Source organism: Micrasema longulum, unplaced genomic scaffold, assembly GCF_059751315.1.
Source record: "Micrasema longulum isolate JH-2025_06_02 unplaced genomic scaffold, ASM5975131v1 h1tg001342l, whole genome shotgun sequence".
Taxonomy (NCBI): domain Eukaryota; kingdom Metazoa; phylum Arthropoda; class Insecta; order Trichoptera; family Brachycentridae; genus Micrasema; species Micrasema longulum.
Genome location: NW_028278528.1, coordinates 284514 through 296773, shown reverse-complemented (window position 1 = coordinate 296773; position 12260 = coordinate 284514). Strand labels below are relative to the sequence as shown.

Sequence of the window (12260 nt, the reverse complement as noted above, 5' to 3'; positions counted from 1 at the left end):
TCATTCCGTTTTGTTTGCCGTCTACTACGCTATGATTCATTCCCACCTATCTTATCTATCATGTATATGGGGTTTTGCCAGCAAAAATCAGATCTCTGAAATAAAAGTTCTTCAGAACAGAGCTTTAAGATACATTCTTGGACTTAAATGGAATTCACGTGCCAAGGATATCTACCGACAAACAAAGATACTTCATTTCAAGGTGATGCCACTGCATGACATAACCAATACTATTTTAAATATCATAAACTTTTCTGCTCACACAAATTTAAAATACACATTTAGTCATGATATTCACAATTACAATACTCGTTACTCAGGTCTTCATGTGTCGAAGTTTTGCTCAACAAAGTTCGGCAGTAGATCTTTGGAAAATACTGGCCATTCCGAATAAAATAAACTGCCCGATGAGCTAAAACATGAAAAATCGAATAAAAAATACAGAAGTGTCACATTAAAAAAATATTACTTAAATCTTTTTAATGGTGATAATTATTAAAGTAAATTATATAGATGGTGTAAAGTATTGTGTTTTATGTTTCTTATACAATAATGTTTTCTTACTATTTCGGATGTATTAACTACTCGTATGTATGATATTATGTACATATTGTCAAAAAAAATAAAAAATATGTACGGTCCCAAATAAGTTTCTTTAATAGCTCCTGTGAGTATAATATGTACTTTTTGTATTATATGTTTTATTAATAATAAAAAATGTAAAAAATTAATAAAAACTATACACTTATTTTTAGTATTTACATATAATTTTTTAAACCTGATGTTTGGTATAAAATAAAACTAAAATTTATTTTTTAAAATCAGAGATTCCCGCTTTTAGGATGAAATCCCTTAAATATTCATTTTACGCTTGGGAGTTTCAGAAGATCGATAAAATATGTTTTTATTGCTTTAATATTATAACGTATGTAAATCAAAGGGATGTTTTATTTTTAAACTATGAAAGTGGCCTTCGCGGCCATTTTGTTGGCATTGCGTGACTGTCGATTACAAATACACGAACTTATTAAATAATGCTTCGGGTTGGATTCCGTAACCATTGCATTGTTTATGACAGAATGAGAATTATCGATCCCATATGATCGACATAACGATCGTTCTAGTGTAGAGCCATCGCCGTATCCTGGCGGGTGAAGAATACACATCTGTGAAGGAAATAGAACCTGAACCCTGGACCCTGATTACAGTGGGAAGTTAACTCAGTTATCTTCAATGAGGAAGTTCTGCTCTGCGGGAAATTGGATATAAAATTAAAGCATTAAATTGTGCGGCGAAGTTTCTTGAAAATGTGGAAATTTAAAAAAATATTTTAATAAAAACGAACTACGCATGGCGTCACAAGTTCTTCCAAATTAACCAATGATGAAAGAGTTGTAATAGATTTCCGGTTGACGGTAAATCAACTGACGAATCAGCAGAACTAATCTAGAAGAAGGAGTTGGAGTAGGAACTTGAGACGTCATACGCAAAATAATTTTAAAAATTCAAAACTTTAAAAAATCATAGCGCTGATACTATGATACATCAGACTAAAAAAAATATTTTTTGGCTTAGTTTAATAGTCTATTAACAAAAAATAACCAATACAGTGCCGTATGCACCATCTGTTGTAGATGAAGATACGATGATAAGAGACAATACACACGTCATGAACATACCTATCTGAATTGTTGTGTGGCTCTGGGGTGCTGTTCTGACTCTTCACAACCCCCTAGAGCAGTGTTTCCCAAGGTGGGGCATACGCCCTACCGATGGGGCATAACGCCTCAGAGGTGGGGCACCACGCTTCAGAGATGGACACGTTGGCATTCCACATATAAAGGGGAAAACTCATCGGTCGTACAAAAAAATGCCTGAGATGTACAAAATTGAAGTGTACGCCAAATTGTACTAAAATAGATTGAAACTTGTTACAATTTCAATAATTATCTAAAAACACAGAATCTGTGCATTATGTAGGAATAATGACATGGATTTGCGAAGAAACTAACACAAAATATCCTAATATTACTTTGCATGCCAGAAAATTATTATTACCATTTCCCTCATCTTATTTGGTGGAATGTGGTTTTAGCGCAATAAGCGATTTACTCATTAAAAAAACGATTGGATATGACTAATAGAGATATACAGGGGACCTAAGACTGAAATTAACTAAGTTAGATCCGGCCATCAAATTTCTTTGTAGCGAGCGCAACTGAATTTAATCATGAAATAGGCATCAAGAAATGTGTGTTTGTACTCAATTTCAATTGTCACTTGTGTTTTATTATTGTTTTCATTTTTATTTTATTCTACTTAATTACATTTTCAATTTGTGTTTTGTAATAATTTCAGTTATAATATATGTATTTGAATAGGTTTTATTCAATTTCATTAGGGGTTCATATGTTTACAAACATATTACAATATGATTTGAAAATTTACCTGCTATTTAATTTTAAAAGATGCCGGTGGGGTATCTGACTTTTGAAAAGACTACGGTGGGGTATGGCGTAAAGAAGGCTGGGAAACACTGCCCTAGAGAGTGATTAATTTGGGGATTTTTTTACATGCGGTTACATTTTGCTTCACATATGGTCACACTGGAGATTAAACGTCAAATTATGTATGAAACTGTTTGAAAAACAGATAAAACTAATGCGGTTTAGTCGATTCAACTTAATTAAGTGTTCTGGGTAATGCTTAAGGTCGCAATAATGTTCTAAATTAATATCATCATATTTGATTTCATGTGTGTATATTTATTTGATATTTAATCATACATGAAGCCATAGAATTAAGAATAGTCCAGAAGGAGCGAAGAATCATATTTGAATACATCAGACTGTGTACAATAATTCCCCCACCATGCCTTACTTTCGCCGCGCGCATTCGTGATGCCGTCGTGTAATGTTGCGCGATGGGAAAAAATATAATTATAACACAAATGTAAGATAAAAAAAAGCAATCTGTTAATTTCTCTAAAATTTTATTGTGCACGCAGAAATATTGATTGACACAACAGAGTAGATAAGTAAAGGGTCATTTAATAAGAGTAATTGAATTTTTCTGAACTTTGAACTTGAAATATAAAACAAATTTTATTTGACATAAAACGGATATTTTTATATCATGTTAAATAAAATCTAAAGATAATGTCGGTCAAATGTCCACGATAGAGTTGTTTAATCCGAGTTCCAATTTTCATTAGTTCTCTCATTAGATGAGCAAAGAAGGGTAAAAAAATGTACTACCCTGGCAATACTAACGAAATGTTCATTTTGTTTCTTCGACAATCTGACAGATGGAAAAATAATTCAATTTTTAAGTAATGCATTTGTTACATACACATTCATTTACTAATTACACATGAAATGTGATTACATCCTGTTTCATTAAGATCCTAGCAGTATTTCTTCACTTCAAAAGGATATAACACGGCATAGTTGAATTCAAATCAGGAGTTGCGTACTGAGCGACGTTTACAAAGAAACTAATAGGTCAAAACGTAAACCTACTCATTTATGAGTATTTTAGTCGCCTTCTTTTTGATGTTCGTATGCGGTTTCTAGACTTTCATTCTATGCATGAAGCAAAGAGTAAACGTACGCTAAAAATAAAGATCCCCAATTTAGTCACTCTAGGGGGTAGAGATGATTCAGAATACCACCCATGGTAGTATTATTTTCAGTCATTGTGAGGCCTAAAGTGGTGATTTTTCCATGTGTCTGAGATCCCGAATAAGATCAACTGAAGTCCGCAGGGGCGATTATTGACGCTCGTAGGGCAGATGAAACGAGGCCCGAAGGGTCGATCAAATAAGGCCCGAAAGGCCGAATTTGCTAGTATGTAACAGTGAGGTCAGCGATGACTAATTAGTTTCGATAGTTTCGAATTAATTGCCCAAAATATTACAGGATTAGAACCTACCTACTCGTGACAATAAATTTAAGTCATCAGATTACTTTGTAAGTGGGTAGTACCTGTCTGAATAAATTACATTAATAATTCTACAAGTTTAACAGATATTCTCGATTGAAAAATATAAGGTTAATAACCATAAAAACACAATGGGTTGGTACCTCAAAATCGCTGAAAATTTGGATTGATTGTAAAAATGTATATAAACATAAATAATATAAGATAAAATAATTTAAAAACTCTCATGAGTATTTTATCGATATATTCTAAAATAAACTGTGTTCGTGTTTTAATTACAAACATTGATTATGAATTTTTGATTTTGTATTTTTTTATTTAAGAAATTTCCCCAATAAAAAACCCCCAACCTGATTTTATTCTCGGAAATAAGGGTTAAAATAGAGATACGTACGTTCAAATTACTCAAATACAAACAATTTATTGGAAAGGAATTGATTACTAAGAAAGGTACGACTCATTCATTAAATAATGCTTAGTAATTAATTAATAATAAAAAATGCGCATAAAGGAAAATCGAAAGTTGCTTTCAATTCATCACTATGGTCCTATAGTGGTATAATTATTTACAGTAGGATATTTATAACTAGATTATGAGGAGAAACAAAATAATTGGTCATCGAATTATTAATGGTAAGAATAAATAAATGAATTTGCTAGCAGAGGAACGACAATACATCTAAGGCAAAATCAGGCTAAGTTAAAGAGGCTTTTTAATTTCATACACTAATATTATACTATACAAGGCAACTAAACTAATGTCAGGCTTCGAAAAGTTGTCACGTGAATACAATCATTCGTACCTGATTAAACACAACATCAGCGCCTTCCAACTTAACCACCAAATAGTCCAAGAAACTACACTAGTTCTCGTGGAGATTAAACTCGGGACACCATTATAATTAACCTCTCGAAATAAAAAATCCGGACTTATCGGAAACACAGCTCAAAACTGAACAGCACAAATGTCAAATGATTTCCTACACGCGACATGCTTCGGTTGACTAGAACGGTTTCCACAATAGCGCGACGGGGTGATCAGTCGATAACTAACGGGTATTTGGTGTGTTAGTTTGGAGCGAACATGCCGCCATTTTGTTGACAGTTGTCTTGTTTCGCGACGCTTTTGTTAAGTTTTCACGCGTTTCCGACATGTTCCTGGCTAGGTTTTCACTCGCTGAGCGTGGATCGACCGCCCGATGGAAATTATGCAACGTCGGTCGGCGAGTGTGCGAGAGTGGTGTGTGTGTGCGTGCGACTGCTGGGCGAGGGAGTGTGTGTGAGACCATCCCTTACTTCCTATGTAGTGGTGGAAATCTCAAAGGCGTACGCTCAAGGTCTTGACTCGAATTAATTCATTATTCAAATGCAATATCTGCTTTGGAAGCTTTCTACATGTACTGCCATAAACGGGAATGGGAACACATTAAACAAGACGCTTACCTACCTACCTACATAGATATAATAAGAACTCGTATATCGAATGTAAAAACGCCAAAAGACTGATGCGCCAAAAAGTTAAAAACCATTATCATCATTCCCTTTCCTTACCTAATGGTCCATAGGGCGCTGTATTGATGCACAAATCGCTGCGTATCTTGATAAAAAATGTTACGTGAAGGTAAGATGATTAGATCAGTCTTGCGTTTCAGAGCTGGTATTCCGAATGCATTTATAGCGTGTTTACGTACTAAATACGCGTTGTACCACGCTACATACTCTTTTTGTTTAGTTTTTGTGTCGATGTATATTACCAAAATTATTACTTTGCTAACTGTATTTAATTTTTGGGTAAATTTAAAAAAATCATTTTTATTTGCTAGAATTTTATTCGTCCATGCGCTTTATAGCTGCAAGACGTTTGGTAATATTAGCTTTGATATAACCTAAATTAACTAACTCAATATCATTAACTCTACACCAATAATTTTCAAACATAAAATTCAACTATAAAAAATTTGGTCTAGATTTCAAATCGTCCATGCGCTCTGTAGCTGCAGGTAATTTATTTATTAATATATACGCCCAACAGGTATTTTTAGGATCGTATTTATGCATAGAAAATTATTATAAAGGAAAGTAGAAAGACACACTGGTATATAGTAGACTTGGTGGGAGTATAAGCGGGAGAGAGGTGTTTGTAATTGAATTTGATTCACTGATCGTTTGAAAGAAGACAACTTGTTATGAAAGAAATCAAGACTGGTATGTTTGTTGGCAGACCTAAGAATTCTGGGCATAGGGGAATGAAAATCATAGTTAGTTCTATGGTTATCGGTATGAAAGAGTAAGTTTTGTCTGAGGTTTCTAGTTGGGATATTTAATTTTATTGAGCTCAGTAGTTCAGGCGCATCAAAGAGTGAGTTGAGAATTTTAAATAGGACTAGAAGGTCGGATTTATTTCAACGGTCTTAAAGAGAAATATTATATTTAAGCTAGTTTATAACTCATTATACGTATATTGGTCTCTGGATAAGCCAAACCTCTAGCCTATCTTTTTCAAAAATCGATGTTGAACTGATTCAAGACGTGGGGGGATGTTTATTGTACGGTGCCCTTGGGGTGATTTTTACGAAAATGGCGTTAGAGAAGTTATCCAGAATAAATAAATAAATTAATGTGTTCAAAATACCACCCCAGGGCCTTGATTATAATAGGAAGATAAAGACATCATACCTTCATCTTGACGGTATAGTTAAAGATAAATTATCTTTAGCGATTACGAAGATACACTGCCGACCTCCCACCTTCAAGTTTTGCATAGGTACATCGATATGAAACAAGAGGAAGCGTACGTCACGGTACACATATCTACGCACTGAAATGACATAGCTTCAGTATGACGTCATAGTTGAAGATAAAAGTCTCCCAACCGACTACGAGTAACTGACATAATAAATAAATCGATTTCATAAACGTCCTTTAAGGGGGTTTTTAGATGTGAACGCCAAAATGTCCGTCCGATATACATGGGTGTCAGCTCATATGACGCAATACATTATTCTGAGAAAAGTGAAAAGTTTCAAGGTCAGACTGCGAAACTTCAAAGGAACATTCCCCATGGTAAATATTTTTTTTAAATCCTAATATTTTTCTTTTTTGTGACTTTTTTTTGATCTGAAAATGGAGTAAATCCTTAATTTCTCGAACCAGTATCCTATCTCTCTCTCTCTCTCCTGTCTCCTCTACCCAGCCGCTTCCCTTGTCCGCGTCCGGTGCGCATCGGTTCATTGGTCAAATACGTTTTTTATTTTTTTTTGCCGGGGAGGGGTAGGGGATTGTGGAAGGGAAGCTAGTTCGAGAAATAAAAGACTTAGTTCATTTTAAAATTGTAAAAAAAAAACTGTTTTGGAAAAAAATAAAATGAAAATTCTTTTAAAGTTTAGGGGTCTGGCAAAACAAAACACCGTGTATAACGGTAGGATTACATTGTTCTAGCGTGTTGTAGAGTGGTGTGTTTGGGAGCCGTCTACGCATCGCTTCTATAGATATTGTATGGGTAGAAATACATTACTCTAGTGTGTTTTGTCGTTGCGCCTTAGTTAGGTTTTTTAATATAAATTTATTCATAACACTATTTATCCACTTTCACAAACTTATCTTGCTTCGATAAACTCTTCCATGTTAAAAAAAACTCTTGCCTGAAAATCGTGTCTGAAAAAAAAAGATGCAATGAGTTACGACAGAAATCCTTAAGTGAATTATTATATACAACAAAATTATTAACTTGGGAAGTTTTAAAATTTATTTTTAATTTTCTAATTATTTCATTTTAATATTTTTCATAAGGGCGTGTGGGATAATTAAAATTAATTGTTATATAAAAGTATAATACATGGCTTCAAAAGAAACCTCCATTTTTTTCGGAACCAAAAACAAACATTTTTTAATCGGGTTGTGGCCCTGTGGCTAGTGTCTCGGACTCACGGATCAAAGGTCCGTGGTTTGAATCCCACTCTACTCCAACTTGATTCCCATTTTCTAATAGTGAGTTATTTACAACTCGTTGAAAATAGCCCTCAAAATGAAATATTTGTTTATTTCATAAGAACGCAAATATTTTCTTTAAAAAAAAAACACTTTTAACTCAAAATACAACCTTGATCATAGCGCGACAAGAGAGAATAAAAGCAAATTGTTTTCACGAAAAATATTTATACTTTTGAATGCACCCATTTGTCGACGCTTGTATTTATCATACAAATTAAGCATTATTTTGTTTCTCTAATTATATCGAATATACCTCCATGACGTTATCGTTCAAGAATTCAAAAATGAATTTCTAGCGTCTAGCTTGCATGGGACGAAACACCGTGCGGCGCCTGTCATGCGTCAATAATTGGAAAACCATGTTTCATTCAAATCATTCGTGGAAATAGTCATAGACAGGTTGTTGGCACGTTAAATGCTCTATAAATAGAATTATAACATACCAAAAGGCGCGTAGAACCAGGTTTCCATACATCGCACTGTATCCAAAAGTTTCCCAACTACCCCCTTCTTGTAAGACACCCCCCCTGCGCGCATGCGTGAAGTAGCCGCATAATGTTGCCAGGCCGTGAACAATTATTATCATAACACAAACATAAGGTAGTTTTGTGTTATGTTATGTTTGTGTTTTATGTTTTACCACAAAAAATATTTTACTGCCTGGACTATATAAAAAAAACAGGTAATTTTATTAGGCAAACTTAAAAAAAAACATGAAATAATATATTTTTTAAGTTAATTGATACCGTTCAATATTATACTCAGGCTTATTAATAGAAATCCGGGTAAAAATTTGACTACCCTGACAATACTAACAAAATGTTCATTTTGTTTATTCCACAATCAGACAGATAGCAAAATAATCAAATTCTTAAAAAAATATTATGTGTGAATGAGGAAGTTCAGTGTCTTTTTTTATTTTTTTATTTGTTAATGGAATATAAAACTTAGACAATTTTTTTATATTTTATTTTTATATATCGTATTATCAGCGCTATGATTTTTTAAAGTTTTGTATTTCTGAAATAACTCCGCGTGTGACGTCAGAGGTTGTTCTATGACAGTTCATCCGATTGGTTCGTTTACGGTGACCAAACCGGATATCCTTCAAAGCTCTCATATCATTGAATGGTTCATATGAACCAGTGACGTCATTAAAAGTAGTACGTTTTTATTAAAATATTTTATTTTTTTTCATACATTTTTAAAAAATTTTACCGTACAATTGAATGCTTTAATTTTTACTGCGCGCAATAAAACATGTTTTGTATCCAATTTCCCGTAGGGCTGAAGTTCCTCATTCGCTACTTACACATGATATGTGATCCCACCGTATTCCCATTTAGTCCCAGCAGTATTTTGACACTTAAAAACGACACAACACGGGATAATTGAATTTAAATCGGCAGTTGCGTACTAAGCGACGTCTACAGAGTAACTAATGGCCAAAACGTAATACTACTCATTTATGAGTAGTTTAGTCGGCTTCAGTTTCTGAGTTATTATAATTGTACGGCTCTATATAAAAAAATACCAATTAAAATTAACATCAACTTGCACTCCAAATTGAGTAAGGTTCGATCCCCTTACTCAATTTGGATAGCTCAATTCTCGGCGATTGGCCATAGTGGAGAGCGTTTGCGGCGCGGCGCGGGTGCGGTGTAGTGTCCATAATGAGTGCGCGGGAGCGGGAAAGCGCCGCGTACCGTGCCCACGCTGCGCCGCAAGCTTCGCCACTATGCCCAAGCGCTAATTTCATGTAAAAAATATTTATAAATACTTCAAAATATCCCCAAAATTGAAATATTAGAGTAAATGAGGAAAACATAATTTTTAAATGTTGAAAATAGGTATTTACTTTAAATTTCCTGCTGCAAGAGAATGGCAATGGTGTCATGGATCTAATTTGGTATATTTGTTTACGTAAAGTTGAAATAAATCCGAGCGTTGGCGTTTCATAGAGAAACAGTTTTCCGATCTGTTTACATATTATCAAATTACGCTAGAGCAAAATACATCTCAAAATAGATTTTCATTCGGTATTCTAAATTGTATTATTAGTGCAGCGCGTGAAAAGAAGCAGATAATTGGACGAACGATTTCGACTCGATACTCGATGCGATGGCTACTACCAGGCAAGTATCGTGCAAAGGAAATGAGTGGAGATATGTCACGGTTTGCTGATTAGAGCGTTGGTCTACAATGTCTGAGATCAATGTCGACTCCCGGCAGGATCGACTTGTGCGAGTAATCTTGTCAAAGGAATTTTGCAAGTATTACCTTTGAAAAAATCTTAGTTTATTATTTCTTCACGTGATATTTTATGTTCCTTAACTTTTGTTTTTTAAAATATAAATACAACATTAATTTGACTGTTTGGGAAGAGATACTATTCGTCGTAGAATATTTGCAGAACCTGACAGCTTGGCAATAGATTCGCGTTTTTTATTTTAGTTGTGTTGTTGATTAGAATTTTATAGTTGTTGAATAGGGAAATATCACTTTTTCTTACATTTTAAAGTAATAAAGGTCTATGAAATACTGTCCAATAAAAAAAAATTTTTTTTGCTTATTATTAGTGGCATAGAAAATATGTTTAATGTTGTAATTTTGAATTCCCGCAAAAACGCTCATTCCATTGGCCACGCCCCTTGTACGCCACGATTCAAATTTATTTAGAACATTATCACGAATCTTAACGTCACAATTATCAAGTCCAAACTTCCAAAAAAGATCTGCGTTGGTTTGGACATGTAGAGCGAATGGACAGCTCAAAAACGGCTAAAAATATCTACGAAGCAAATTTTGATGGATGCAGAAATAGAGGACGACCGAGAAAGACTCGGCATGACCAAATCTAACAAATACTTGAAGATAGACATGTTAAAAGTCGGAATAATCAGCGCGCGTTCATGAGAATATGTATGAATGTAGGAGGAAGCGAAATCTGTATGGAAAGGTAGAGTGATGAGGCTTACGGGGAAACGGCGTGATGGTTTGTTTTTGTTGTTGTAATATGGGTAAAATGTGTATAATCTTCGCATATTTGTGTTTGTCTGTTTTCTCTATCTTCTGTTAAATAAATAGTGTATTCATAGGATGGTGAAAAAATTTACAGTTAATTTTTGTATTCAATTATAAGATTCTGTTAAAATATGTCCATGAACTTGTATTTTTTTCAAACTGAACGGTTTGGGTAGGTAGGAAGAAATTCCCTTAAGGGAATATGCCCGCCCTTATATGTATATAAATTGTAAATTTAGATAAAGTGTAAAATAAAATAAAATTAAATTAAATTAATGAATTCATATCGTTTGTTTTGTATTTTGCTCTTTTATGTATTATATTTCTAAATTAATTAGTTTTTAAAACCCTGTCACATCCGAAACCACGATGATCAATATGGGCGAGATGAAATATGTATTAGCATATTTAAAAAAAAATTAGTACAAATATATATTTTTTAAAATAAAATATTTAAAAAAACAACTGGTTGTTTACTTCTGCAGAGGAGAAGTGAGGGGAGCAGTATCAGACTTCCCCCTTCCCACTCTTCGTTTAACCCTGTAGAAGTAAACAACCATTTGCTTTTTTGATATTTTATTTTTATAAATTTTATTCGTTCTAAAAAATATTTTAATGTGCCAATATGTTTTCTTGCTCGTACTGATCATCGTGGTTTCGGGTGTGATGCTGATGTGCTTTTGCCTCTGCCTGGAACCAATTGCCTTCAAACTTACGAATCATCGACAGTCCCAGTCAGTTCAGATCCCAACTATAATCCCTCTTCTTTAGACTATCATACCCTCAATTTTAAATCTGGAAATATAATATATCACTTAAGTTTACTTAGAATGTAAGTTTAGGTATACAATTATAAAGCGCCCTTGAGGTGATTTTTTACAAAAATGGCGCTATACAAATCAGCCAAATATTATTATTATATAATGAACACCCTGTATAGTTGTAAGATGCCAGTGATATTGTGCAAATATTTTATACTTAAGAACTCATTGGGATTATTATAAATAAGTAAAGAGTTATATATATGTCTAAAATTAAAATTAAAAAAGTTCTTTACCACATTTTTTCTGGCCTGTTTTGAAGCTACACAAGCTTTGTTATCAAGGTTAACTTCCCTTGATAAGAAAGCTTATGTAGCTACGAAACCGGGAGGTAAAAAAAAATGTTACAAACAAAGATGTATTATTTTCAGTTTAATTATAATTAATAGCTATGAAGTTAGTGCTTAATAGAGTATTAATCTAATTCAAATTATTTTTTATTTGTGTATCGTAATATCAGCGCTACGATTTTGAAAGTTTTGT

At 33.6% G+C, this 12260-nt stretch overlaps 1 protein-coding gene across 1 annotated transcript in view; it reads right to left on the bottom strand.

Annotated features, from left to right (window-relative positions):
• LOC148275801 (uncharacterized) overlaps nucleotides 1-5223 on the bottom strand; it is a 71221-nt gene extending 65998 nt beyond the window's left edge. Inside the window, exon 1 of the mRNA XM_088235177.1 lies at nucleotides 4746-5223. The gene's annotated coding sequence lies outside the window, so the exon portion shown is untranslated. The remainder of the gene's footprint in view (nucleotides 1-4745) is intronic.
• Nucleotides 5224-12260: the final 7037 nt, after the last annotated feature.